This window comes from Emydura macquarii, unplaced genomic scaffold (genome assembly GCF_026122565.2).
Source record: "Emydura macquarii macquarii isolate MOO-44397 ecotype Brisbane River unplaced genomic scaffold, CSIRO-AGI_Emac_v2 contig_1790, whole genome shotgun sequence".
NCBI classification, from domain to species: domain Eukaryota; kingdom Metazoa; phylum Chordata; order Testudines; family Chelidae; genus Emydura; species Emydura macquarii.
Window position 1 is genome coordinate 21884157 of NW_027131927.1, and position 13382 is coordinate 21897538.

Here is a 13382-nt window from a genome sequence, read left to right on the forward strand (position 1 = left end):
CTGTGGATTCGCAGGGGGGTTTCATTTATTACAAGTTGTGCTGCTACCTAGAATGAACACAAAGGGGAGAGGAAGAACACCTCTGTTTCACTTTTGCTGTTGTGTTCCTAGTAAGCATCATCCTGCAAGGACTGGGGAAGCAGCGCTTACTGATTATACTATCAAACACACACAGTAAGCAAACTGAAAGAGAGAGTGACCTTCTCTGAAAGCTTGAAGTTACAGCAATCGTAGGCATTACTGGTAACAACAGCAGGTACGAAATTCTCAGCCAGAAATGTGATTTGATAGTGCCCCTTAAAAGTCATTTTGCATCCAGGAGATATCCAAGGTTTCTTCTTCTATATAATGTTACAGAGAGATACTTAATATTATTCCTTATTAAATATATTTTCTAAGGGCACAGAGTTGTAAATATGGCATTTTGCTTTCATAATGAAAGATAGGAATGCAATCACTGCTGAAGCTGGAAGGGGGTCAAAGATGAGACACAGGCATTCCCTTGTCTGTACTAAAGATTAGCACAATAAAACTATCTGTAACCTGGAAACACTCCTATTGTATAGCAGTATTAGAGCTTGAACTCTCTGTAGGCAGTAGCTGCTAGAGAGACAGGATCATGCTCACACATCCCTAAACATTCCATCCAATAGAGGGGCAGAGGTTGTTATAATTGTCTGTCCTGCCACTATATTAACAAACATGATGTAAAACTCAGTAACTGAACCATTGGTTGAGCAGACTTGGGAATTGTGTGTGGTCCTGTACAATTTATATGTATGATTCATAACAGATTACTTGCAGAAGGTAATAGGCTGAAAGGGGGAAAGAATTTCTCAGGTTAGTACTGAACAGATCAAGACTTCTAATTTGATATAAAGCCGTTTTTCCTCTTGAGCACAGGAGAAGCCTATTTCTTCCTTCTCGATATAAACGGGGAATGGTTTAAAATCTAAAAGGGTTAAATGGACATTCACCTATAGGTAACAGAACTGTGGTCCAGTAATAAAGCAGATCCTTGATTATTCAGGGCATCTTTTTTTAAACAGCCTTGTTGCAATATCTTCCATTTCTTTCGAAAAAGTCCATATATTGCTACGTCGTGTGTAAATGTCAGTCATAGAGCAATGGTCCATAGAAGAAAGACCTAATTTCTCAGAGTCTGCCAGGCAGAGATGAGGAAAGGAACCAAAAAAGTTGCTGTCAATGCAGAAATGTCGCAATTACATATAGCAGACCCAAGCTCCAAAAAAGAGCTAATACTTATTCTACTCATCTGTCTCCCTTCCATATACTTCCCCAGAAGCAGCTGGGAAGAGGGCAAGAAGAACAGAGCTCCCTGAATGGCAAGGAGAAGTACTGTTCTGAAGCAGCAAAGTAGCACTGTACAAGCACTTGTGGGCAGGCCACATAGGTCACATTAAGGTGATGGGCTGGATTCATTAAAACCAGGACCAAAATCTAGATTTCAGTACAATCAGCCACAATACTAGTACAGTGCTAGCGAAGCAGGACATCTGAGCACTCTGATAAAAACAGTTTGAACATTCCCTCTGAGCTATTGGTGACCCAAACACGCCAGTATGGTACTATAGCGTATGAGAACAAGACTGCAGAAACAGCGTCAATTCCTGGTGGCCTGCCCCCAAATCAGAAATGGAATAAATTACAAAAAGAAACACATGGTGTAAGTCCTACTTTGCTGTTGTACCTGGAGCACTGTCCTACATGCACACACAAATACTGGACAAAATAGGTAGGCCAATAAGAGCTACTGACATTGAAATACAGGAAGTGAATAGAAACAAAGTGAAACTCATGAGTATAGTCTCCTTATCCAAGAAGAGAAAGTTACAAAGAGTAAACTATCAATGATAAAAGGAAAGAGTTTACATTCTTTCAGTTTTAAATACAGGTAAAGGGATTATTTTTAAATATGATTGTTTCATCTCAGCAGTCTCCCTTTAACAGTGTGTATTTTTGTTTTTCATTCACAAGTACAGCTGTTTTCCAAGCAGCTTGTTTGTTCATCTTGACAACCTCTTTAAAAAACCAACACCACACTTCTTACAAGGTTAACCAAGCTTCACTTTGATGCAACTATCTTAAAACAGAACCAAACAATCAAAGATGAAGGATTTACATAATTGAGATACGGCCAACTAATGAAGCAGATTAGTGGTGCAGTTATTCTAGAGGTAACTATATATCATGAGCCTTCAAAGATCCTGGAAAAAGTTCAGCCTGCTGTCCATTCTTATTGGGATGGAAGCTTGAGTGATTTACAGGATGAATTTACTTGAAAAGCATGCACAATGGCCTCAGACTGGCTAAAGCATGCAATGAAATACTGATTTTCCTGATCAGCAGACTGCATTGGAAGTAATAGCTGCTTTTTCATGTTATTATTTGCGATCAAGAAGCTGGTCTGAAAGTGGAAATTTCAGGTGACAACCAGTATTGGGATGGATAAAAGGTAAGGTGCTTTTGGTAGGTCATAATGTATTTTCCCTTCATAAAATTTCTCATATGGATTTTCTTCCTAATACCTCTACTTTAAAATCAAATTAAGGCACAAGCTGATAAACACCTCCCTAGTCTTGGTGATTTTTAATCCCAATAAAAAGCAAGTATATTTTTGCCCTAAGACAACTTATCTGACTCAAAACATTAAGAACTCTGCTGGAATTGCTGTACCCAATGCCTACAACTTTGCATTCTGAGTACAAATGCAAAGAAAAATGTATATTGTCTACTCAGACTGAGTTTTATTTAGCTTACTGAAACAGAGTAGGATTTTCAGAAGTGCTCAGCTTTCCACTAACTGCTCCTGCTGAAGGCAATGGGAGATTTACCACTAACTTGATGGAGAGCAGAGTTTGGCCAAGGCAGGTGCTTTTGAAAATCCCATCCAGGAGTTATTTAGCTTGCAACAGAATGAAGGCACATATAATAATTCAGTAGTTGGATAGGCATAAGCCTGCCCAACTACAGACGGACTCCCTGGGCAAACACTAACCCTTCCTCACCTCTTCTAAGAAGGGTGGGCTGTTCGTTTCTCCAGTGTGTTCTCCAGCTGTCCTATCTACATACCAATAAAGAAATGAAGGACTCTTTGGAGATAGCCAACACCCATGGGGTCCAGTAAATTGTATTTCGCCCTGACAAACAAAGATACAGAAGTTTGCTATAGGAGAGCATCAGAATAGTAACAGTAATCACAGGGTCATAACAACAGTAACTGTTATTGCCACTGCCATGGGGATATCAACTCATTTTATGTGACAGAGGCATTAACCTTTGTAACCCTGACTCAAGTCAGGTGACTGGGGCCAGAAAGTAAAGTTCATTGTTTTACCATCACACCTTTATTACAAGAGTGGATCTGCATTTTTTATTTGCAATGACAGACAGCTTTATAAAAAGCTGTATACAAATGTATTCAATGGTCAATACGGAAATAAAAATAGCCTTAAGGTTAAGGCCTAATCCTGGTTCTGCCATTGACTTACTGTAGGACTGTGGCCAAGTCATTTAAAATTCTCAATTCCTCATTTCTCCACCTATCGGTAAAAATGGGGATAATTATATTTAGTAATTTCACAGGGTTGATGATGATTCTTTAAATTACTAGATCATTTTGCAGAGGGCGCTCTACAAGCATATTATATTATTAATGTCAAGTACATATACTAACTGGAACATCAAGCTCACTTGGGAGAAGTCCTTCTGAGACCTCACAAAAGCAAGATACTATTGAATTAGAGAGATGTTTCTCTTTCAACTAAATTGCCAGTTCATGCTTTGTCTTAATATTGTGAAAACTACAATATACTTTAGGAGTACACCATTTTCCCCTTTATAATCACAACTGACAAGCAGGTTGTAGTTGCAAATTACAACCTGTAACAGGATTTAATAACAGCATTTATAAAAGCTGCATTGAACTTGTCCTAGCTAGGACTTAATGAGCAAACTTCTCTTTTTCCCTTAGCTGATGCAGAAAAGTGCTAAGTGCTGGTTTGAGAACTTGCCATTTTATTTCATCAGAAGGCAGCAAAGGGTTAAGAATCCTTCATTTTCCTTTGGGCAGATCTTAAATTTTCCATAACTGATGGAGACTATTACTGTAGCTTAAGGCAATAGTGAAGAATTCTCTCATGAGACAAAAAAACAAACAATATAGCATAGCACAAATTAATATTTCCTCTAAGGGCTTATCTACACACAAAAGTTTAACTATATCAATACTGTATAGTTACAATGGTTCAGGCAATACAACCCTTCCTAGTGTGGATGCAGTTTTACTGCTATAAAAGTGATTATACTAGTATAGTTTATTACCATAGAGGAAGGGGGAAAAGCTATACTAGAATAACTGCATCCATACTAAGGGATGTATTGGTATAACTATTTCAGGTTTTAGGGTGTTTTTTAAATCATGCCCATACCCAGCATAGTTATATCAGCACAAAAACTGTGTTTAGAGCAAAGGTAAGCAAAGATTATTCAGATCCACCTGTGGGGAAAGCAGGTACAACTCCATTAGGATCTATGGTAATTATACCTGTTTATACCAGGGCTGAATTTTCCTCCAGTGAATTTTAGACTTTGTCCAGGGGAAAAAGGTACTGTGTCCGTTTCCCGCCCCCCGCAGTTAGTTCTAACCAGCTAGCTTAACTCAGCTGAAAACCCCACTTAACACCAATGTAGGCACAGTGCAAGCTAGCTTGATTGAAAAAAGCACCTTTTTATTGAAGAAAAACAAGCACTAGATACATGGTCAGATTTCATCTGTCAGTTCATTTCAGCTGCTAGTAACTGTAGCTGTTCCCATGCCCAGCTGAAGGTGGCTCCTGGTGCTCTGTTTACATTTTAAAGAGACAATGAAACTTTGACCCAGTGATTCACGTTCACACCTCTTAAGTCAACATACATTAAGTATGGTATTTAACAAATACATACATACTTGGGCTGTGAAAGCATCATCATCCAATCCTGGCTACTGGGCTATGAACTGCTACACATAATACTTAAGAGTAAGGAACAACCTATTACAGGATGTGCAAATATAGTGAGATAAGCACACTTAGTGAGTGATGAAGGCATTTGACATCTGGCCCCATGCTTTACTACATACTAAAGGCATGTGGTGATCTCACAACAAAATCTGGAAAATTGATTTTTAATTAATAAAAATAGGAAGAATAAGTATCTCTGAGTCATGCAATTGTCCCATAACTTCACAGGAAGCCTTAGCTGGATTGCTCCCTTAATCATGCCCATTTTCTAATTAAAACTGACACTCCTCACTGCAGTGATTTAGTTTATTTAATATTCTTACTCTGCCTCACAGCAGCAATAATAGAGGAGAATTTAACAATGCCTTTTGGTGAGAGGTTGATTATTTCCCTTCTGCTCATTATGTCCCCACTTTGGCTATAAAAATTTGTTAGAGAACTTGTTTGAAAGTTCATGTTCCAGCACAGATTCAGAAGATGATACAGAAGCCCCCTGCGCACCCCACCCAATGACCAGCATTTGCTAGTGCTTAGAAGACACGACTCTATGTGAGAAGCCTGAGTGCGCACACAAATTTAGTTTAAGCGGAACTCATTGAAAGGCAGATAACTACTTTCCCACTCTGAAATTTACAAATTTTCCTCTAGATTGCATGGCTGAACATTAACATAATAATTGGGGTAGGGGAGCAGTAAGGGGAGGGAACCAGTGCAAGGCTGAACCAAAGGTATAGCTGGAAATCAGTTAGGAACAGTGTAAAAATGTAAAGACCTTTCTATAGAAGGGAGGATGTTTTTGATCATCTCAGCAAAAGGGTCACTAGGCTTTCCTAGACAATCCACTTTAAGATAAGTACTCTGAAACACTACTTTGCTATGGCCGTGCCTTGATGTTTGTCTTCCCAAGTGGGAAGGAAGGAACTACTGTTACTGTAAACAAATCTACATAAGGGAGAAGAACAGTAGTAAAGGATAATATGGGCAGAGTAAAGATATGCAAGGATGAAACTGATTCCTATGGGCTGTTCCATTCCTAAACCATTTAATAAAATACTTACAATGTTTTCTTGTTCTGCACTCACACTGAGGCTTTGTCTTCACTGACGGTGGCAAATTCGCCACCGTCAGATCGACTTATCTGGATCAACTGAGAGGTCAGTGCAGACCCGCTCAGTCAATCCAGAAATCGATGTATTAAGACCACCTTCTCAAGCGGTGTAGCGCTGTGTCGACAGAAACGCGGTTCCCATCGGCGCGCAGAACAGAAGCACAGAAGTTGACGGGAGTTACGCGAGTTTTTTGCGTAGTTTGCGTAACTCCGGTTGACTGCCGCCAAATCTCCGAGGTAAGTGAAGACAAACCCTAACTGGGGAGTCAGACTGAGTCAGCACAGGTGGAAACACCGTTTTGGCTTCTCAAAGCATGCAGAATTTAAGTTTACATATAAAGACAAGTTTCTAAGCCTTCCTAGTAGTGATGAAAACCTTTGAAGTATGAACCAATGCAATGCTGTCTTAATGTGCACATGCACACAAAAACACACACGCGCACACGCACACAGGTATCTGTGTTCCACTCCTGTTCTACTTCTCAATAGGGTGAAAAGTGACACTGCCTTCTTTTCAGAAGTGCTGAGCAGACACAATGCTAGCTGAAGTCAAAGGGAACTGCAGCCACACAGCACCTTTGGAATAAAAGAAAAAAATCTCAGCCCTTAATGACTACTTAAACATTACTTATCTATTTTACGGCTGATCATTTTAAGCAGAAATACCTAGGATTCTGGAGAGTACCAGTCTTATGCTAAACAGTTTTAAAAGTTTGGCTTTGTTACAGCTTATCACAGATGTAACCTGAATATTAAAATATCCAATTATGCAATGATAAACATAAAAAGTCCCATCCACCCTATAGCTATCACCATGTTGGCACTTTAGATGCTTGCAGTTCTGTACCATAGTTTGGCAGCATGGTAAACATAAGGGTCACAATATCTTCACTGCAAGACTAAGCCACATTTTATCTGTCAGGGTACTCATTTTAGGCATCCCCTTTCTCTCCCCCCAGCCACTAAAAGTTACAGTGTAGACCAAAGAGATCTAACCCACTTATTTGAAATGTCCCTTTCAGTAAGATCATTTTGTATTTTGATTTAATTTTATAATAGCATCTCACTGTAAGAGCCACAATAACAGGTGCAATTGTTTACTAAATTCTCAGTGTAGTAACTTCTAGAAGATGGAAACCACTACCAAAACAAACTGGGGGCAGAAGTGCGCTTTGACAGTCTGATACCATGTGCCTTGAATTCATATAACTGCTTCCAGAAAGCCCAGTGGAAAGGGGCTGTTAAGAGAGTAAAACTACACAGGCATTTATCATAACCAAAAATAAGTAACTGACAAGGAGCTAGTAATAAAGCATACTAATAAATGCTCCTGATAAACCAGCACTCCCTTTCATCTGTCACTAAGAGTTAAAAACCCTCAACTGATTGTTTCAGTCATACTTATTTAAGAAGACCCTCCCCCGCCATAATCTGAACCATTAGTCATAATGCCAATGGAGTTAAGAGTTGTAAATGGTTCAGAGGCAGAAATAAGGGCTTGACTTTTCTTATATGCATTGGGTATGAGTAAAGGTTTTCCAGCATCAATTACTGGCTACTTGGATGTCTTATAAATAGTCCAATACACTTAGTCTGTTTATCTTTTGCCAAGATCTCTTCGGAGATTTTATCCAGAGCCTCTTCAAGGGAGGTGTATGCAACATAAGTCTGCACCCTATGCTCTACTTCCTTTGAAATGACTCCGATTTATTTACAACCGTGCTTTTGAAACACACATAGCTCCACCATAACTGAAATGAAACTGTTGCTCACCAGTACCTCCAGTTGCCCTGTGACATGTTTATGTTACAATCTCCTCCCATCTGATTGAGAAAAGTTTTATCTTTTAAAGCAAGAGACATATGCCAACCAATCAACTCACTACGCAGCCAAAATATTTTTTTTTTAAAAAAGACACAACCACTACATGCTTTAATATATGCCTTGTTTTCTGTGGGTTGAAACACTGATTCATACCTAAGCTGACTTTTCAGGTCACCAGCCTATGTTCAAACAAGCCAATATTTCTCACCCTTCCCCTTCTGACCTCCGCTGAGGTATTTGCTCAGCCTTAGTTTCCCAGATCCGCATCTCGCCCAGCACTGTATTTAGAGGTACACACAATACAGTCATCGCATAGGGCTGCTGACTCCTTGGATTCAAGGAGCGAACAAAAACAACGCCCGCGTAGACGCCATAGACAAGAAAACCACTCCGGGCTCAAGCCACTAAACAGCAATTACACCAGCCACTGAAGCTAGCCGGTGCTTCCCCTTTACCTAGTGCACCGATTTGAGGTTTCGTCTCGCCATACTCCAGCTGGAGAGAAAAAACAGAAGCCCCGTAACTCACTTCAAGCGCATCTCACGCTCCCGCCCTCTTATTTACACGGCCCTACAATAACAATGTCCTGCCTCTGCTACTGTTTTTGAAAAGGGGTCACTGCTGGATCGAGGGGGAAGAAGCCGTCCATGGAGCGAACTACGGCCGGGGGGGCGGGGGGGGGATTGATTGTCAATAAAAACAAGGGGAGCGGAGAGGATGCTCATTTCTTCCAGTCTGATCCCCCCCCCGGGGCCTGGGAGCGGATCCGCCATCCGAGTGGCAGAGTCCCCCGCTTTACAGCACGCCAGCCACACTGCAGCACTTCTCTCACTCAAGTCCCCCCAGCTCACCCGCTTGCCGAGCGGCGCCCTGAGCCCAGCAGCGGGGAGCCCGCACCCCGGCCGCCCGAGAACGGGGAACGCGCGCCGCGGTACCTGCAGGAAGAGCAGCAGGAACGGAACGGACCGGACCGGACCGGGCGCTGGAAAACTCCCCGCCAGTGGCCGCGGTCAGCTCGGCCGGCGTCGCCCCTTCTTAGCGCAGCGGGGCTGCCATGGCTCGGGGTCTCCCGGCGCTAGCGAGCAGCGCCCACCGGCCACCGCCGAGTAACTAACTAACTCACAGCCTCGGCCGGCGGCAGCAGGTGAGGGGACGGACCTGGAGCCACGCCGCTGTCTAGCCCGCCTGTGCGTTCACCGCAGCCACAGCGCGATCTCCCGCCTCCTCCTCCGAGTTCCTTGTTGTGCTGCCTCCGAGCCATCGGCCGCTCCTCCCCTTTCCTCCTGCCAGCGGCTTCCCAGCAATCACAGCCACATCCCTTCCCTCCGCCCCCGGCCGGAGCCGGGCAGGGGGTGTGCGAAGGAATGAGCCCGCCTGCCTGCCTGCCCTCTCTTGGAGATGCTGCCTCGCCCCTGGAGCGAGTTGTCCGAATTGCCCGGCTGCAGCTTTGGGCGAGTCTTGGCAGTAGGGCGGCGTGTGCGGCCCGCCAGTCGCCATCGGTGTCTAACTTTACCTCCCTTTCCCTGCTGTTTGTTCCCATATACTCCCAGGGCTTAGCCACTGGGGAAAATCATAGGGGTGTGAGCTGAGAGATGAATTTTAACCAGGAGTGTCGTACAATCCACTGCCCTATGTAGCATTTAGGCTGGGGTGAGTGACTGCCTTTATGATGTTTCCTTTGGGCGCTTGGGAAGGGGGCTAAACTCAACCACAACAGCCAAGAGCCAATCTCAGACCAAAATACAGACACACAATAACACTTGCCCTTCTAGACAAGGCTCCACTCCTTCACAGATTTAGGGTAATTTTGAAATTAACTTTACACATAGTGAGCAGTTCCATTGACTCCAATGGGACTAATCACAGTGCATAAAGTTAGGCACGAGTCAATCTTTACAGGATTAGGACCTTAATTTGAAGGCCATGAGGCAGGGGCCTTGGTACAAACTACCTTGAGTAGAGCCATCCATTTGAGTGGGATTACTCCCAGTAGTAAAGTCAAGCAAGGCTTACAGGAGCCATCCCACAAAATGCCCCACTTTTGCTGTAACACTTTCAGGAAATCTGCCAGCAAAAGAAGGGGGGGGGGGGAATTAAATTTCTTTTTCTAGATTTGGGAATTTTTATATATATTTGTACATAAAAATTCTGTTGTTTACATGTGACTGTTTCCTTCCTCTTTCCCCCTTACATCACTTTTTTCCTAGACCATAGCTATACAAGGAGTGCTTTACCACTATAGAAATTCTGATATAAACTGTACCAGCAAAGTGCTCCTATTGCAGACTTTGCACTATGCTTTGTACTGGCATAGTAATAAAACCACCCCCCACAAGCAAAAAAAAAAGTTGTACAGATAGGAGTGCTGCTTTACCCATATAGCTGCATGTACACTAGGGATGTCTGCTGGCTCTATTACATCAGTTATGGAATTACATTTCTTCTGTCCTCACCCCTGACAGACATAGCTATGCCAGCAGTCTGCAGCGTAGGCTTTAGCAAGTTTACACTGCAGACATCTGCATCGAACCTTATGACTTCAAAGGGACTCCATGCTGGAAGAGAGATCTGCCCAGGCAGAGCTACTTTATAAGCCTGGGGCTTTAGATTCTAAGATCTTCCAGGCAGGGAGTATGCGTACAACTGTGTTTAATTAGCACCTTGCTAAAAGTCCCAATCCTTATCTGAATTCTTATGTAATGTAAGTAATAAACAGTAATACATTGCAGACACTTTGGAGGATACAAGGGTGACTGATACATTAGAGAAAGGAACTGAAAGCCATAAAATGAAAATCAGGACTGAAGGAATAAATATAAAATGGTTTAAAACGGGAAGAACCATGGAAAGCACAAAGTTAGAATCGGGCAACACAGGCAGGGAGCAGTGCCACAAAAGACCTGGAGATTATAGTGAATCATAGATTGTGTCTAACTTAACAGCGCAAAAGAGGCAAGACCTACAGCATACTAGACTGCATTAACAGGAGTATCATGTGTTAAATAGGTGAGGTAATTTCTCTGCTCTGCATGGCATTATTTGGAATAATGCATGCAGTTCCTGACAATCTGGTCAGAGTTCAGAGAAGAGCAGAAATTAAATGGAGGTTTGGGAAAGATTCAAGATTTCAAAAGCAGGTTATATCTGGATTGCTCAATCCATTTTCTTATTTATTCTGCCCATTTATAAAACAGTGGCAATCACAATAATAAAGTTGATTGAGAGGAGTCATGATAAAGCTCTATAAATGCATAAAGGCATATTATAAAACAGACTGAGATCAATTAATCTGATTAGACTGAGGTAGTTAAAACTGAGTTCTATGCTTATGGGTTTTCAGACAGACTTACAAATCAAGGCCTAGATCCTTCAGTTGGAACCACTAACATGGACTCATGCCTCGTGTTGTGCTGCTAACATAAGTGGCAATCCACGTGGGTGCAGAGATCCATGTTAGTGGATGCACTGCAGGACCAGGCCCCAGCTAGATCTCTGTTCTGGCTGGGGATTAAGGTCTCCCTGGCATATTTGGTGAAAGTAGGGTGTTTGACCAGGTTCTCTGGACACAATTTTTCCTCCCCTCCTCCACTGCCATCATCATGCAAAATTGCTTTTCATTAATTGTCCACCTGGCTGCATTGTAAGGGTGAGTGGATTCTTGCATCCAGCACTCCAAATGGCTTGTTTAGTCTGCAAAAGAGAAAAATGAGGGGGGATTTGATAGCAGCCTCTAACTACCTGAAAGGGGGTTCCAGGGAGGATGGAGCTAGGCTGTTCTCAATGATAGTAGATGACAGAACAAGGAGCAATGGTCTCAAGTTGCAGTGGGGGACATCTAGGTTGGATATTAGGAAAAAGTTTTTCACTAGGAGGGTGGCGATGTACTGGAATGGGTTACCTAGGGAGGTGGTGGAATCTTCATCCTTAGAGGTTTTTAAGCTGCAGCTTGGCAAAGCCATGGCTGGGATGATTTAGTTGAGGTTAGTCCTGCTTTGAGCAGGGGGTTGGACTAGATGACCTCCTGAAGTCCCTTCCAACTCGAATCTTCTGTGATTCTAAAAGCTTTGACATGGGCTTAGTGGTGTGATATTGCTGTCCTCTCATCTCTCCCTTATTTAGTAGGAAGCCAATATCTTTTATTCCTCTAACTCCTTTCACACAAACATGCACCAGTTCTGTACACTTTCCCTCCCTAGCCTTTATTCTGTTTTAGCCCCGCACCCACTGAAGCATTAGGCTTTGCTACAGGAAGGAGGCGCAATCAAATAATCTTGCAGGGGCCTATATGTGATTGAACAGACCCAGGTGATGGTTATAATTAATTAGGCTTTGAAGTTAGTGCCTCATTGTGGACTGATTTCACAATTTTACTGCAGCTGTTTGGATGAAGACAATTTTCTGCAAGACAAAGTTAATAGGCTACACTGCTTGGTGTTCACACAGGAATAATGTAACAGTCTAATTTAAATGCATTTTTAACCTGATGTAGTTAAATTGTTGCAAAGCCTAGTGTATATGCTTATTTTGATATGATATTTCAAACTCCAACTGAGTGCATTTACAGTGTTAAAGCATTACCTGTGCTAATTACCATGTAGTTATGCCTTGTGTCTATGTGCTGCATCAGTTGTCACCTGTGCCCGGGACTGCATCAATTGTGCCATCTGTGTATATGGCCCAGGTTCCAAGCATCGACCCCTAGTGCCCTGCATTCTGGCCACTTGTTCAGGATTGTGAGATAACTCTGATGCTCATGGGAACTGTGGGAAGAGGGGCAAACTCTTGATTCCCCAGAGCGTACCCCAGAACTCACTTGCCTCAGTTTCCCAATCTGTAAAATGGGGATACCTTGCTAATGATATTACAGTTTGTTATGAGGACCACTCAGTGTTGGTAAAACAATTCATAAATGCTAAATTGTATCCTTTAGGCACATCATTCAATTTCCATTCAAGAGCTGAGAGGATTGAGTGTTCTTTTATTAGACTAATATGTACTAATCCCTCAGCATGACCAGCTTATACCCAAATGGTGGATGCTATTCATCCAAAGGAACTGCCTCAGAACGAAGGAAGGAATGGTGAGAGGAAGCAGTTGGTGCTGGTTACTTTTTTTTTTTCAGTCACAGTTGAATAAACACAAATCCCAATTCTGTAGTTTATAGCATTTCACTCTTTAAAGCGGGAAGATATCAGGTTTCATTTAAGTCCGGTGTTCATTCAAACAGAATCTAACTAGGATCACATTAAAAACAGACTATGAGTAATTTAAGAGCCATTAAGCCTTGCCAAAATGAACCCGTTGGCTTTAAATAGGGGTAGGTCAGAATGAATGAAAAGTAGCAGCTAACCCACAGTACAGAGGACATATTAACAATACACAATATATACTTGGGATTTCAAAAGACAGTTGATAGAATCCCACAAGCA

The 13382-nt window shown here is 42.3% G+C and overlaps 1 protein-coding gene across 2 annotated transcripts in view; it reads right to left on the reverse strand.

Moving 5' to 3' along the window:
• The window catches only part of RASGEF1B (RasGEF domain family member 1B), a 36017-nt gene extending 25957 nt beyond the window's left edge, over positions 1–10060 (reverse strand). The window contains exon 1 of one of the 2 annotated variants that reach the window (XM_067557096.1): positions 9112–10060. The gene's annotated coding sequence lies outside the window, so the exon portion shown is untranslated. Of the gene's footprint in view, positions 1–8888 lie in introns of both variants that reach the window. The other variant, XM_067557095.1, reaches the window with a different exon arrangement.
• Between the last annotated feature and the right edge of the window lie 3322 nt (positions 10061–13382).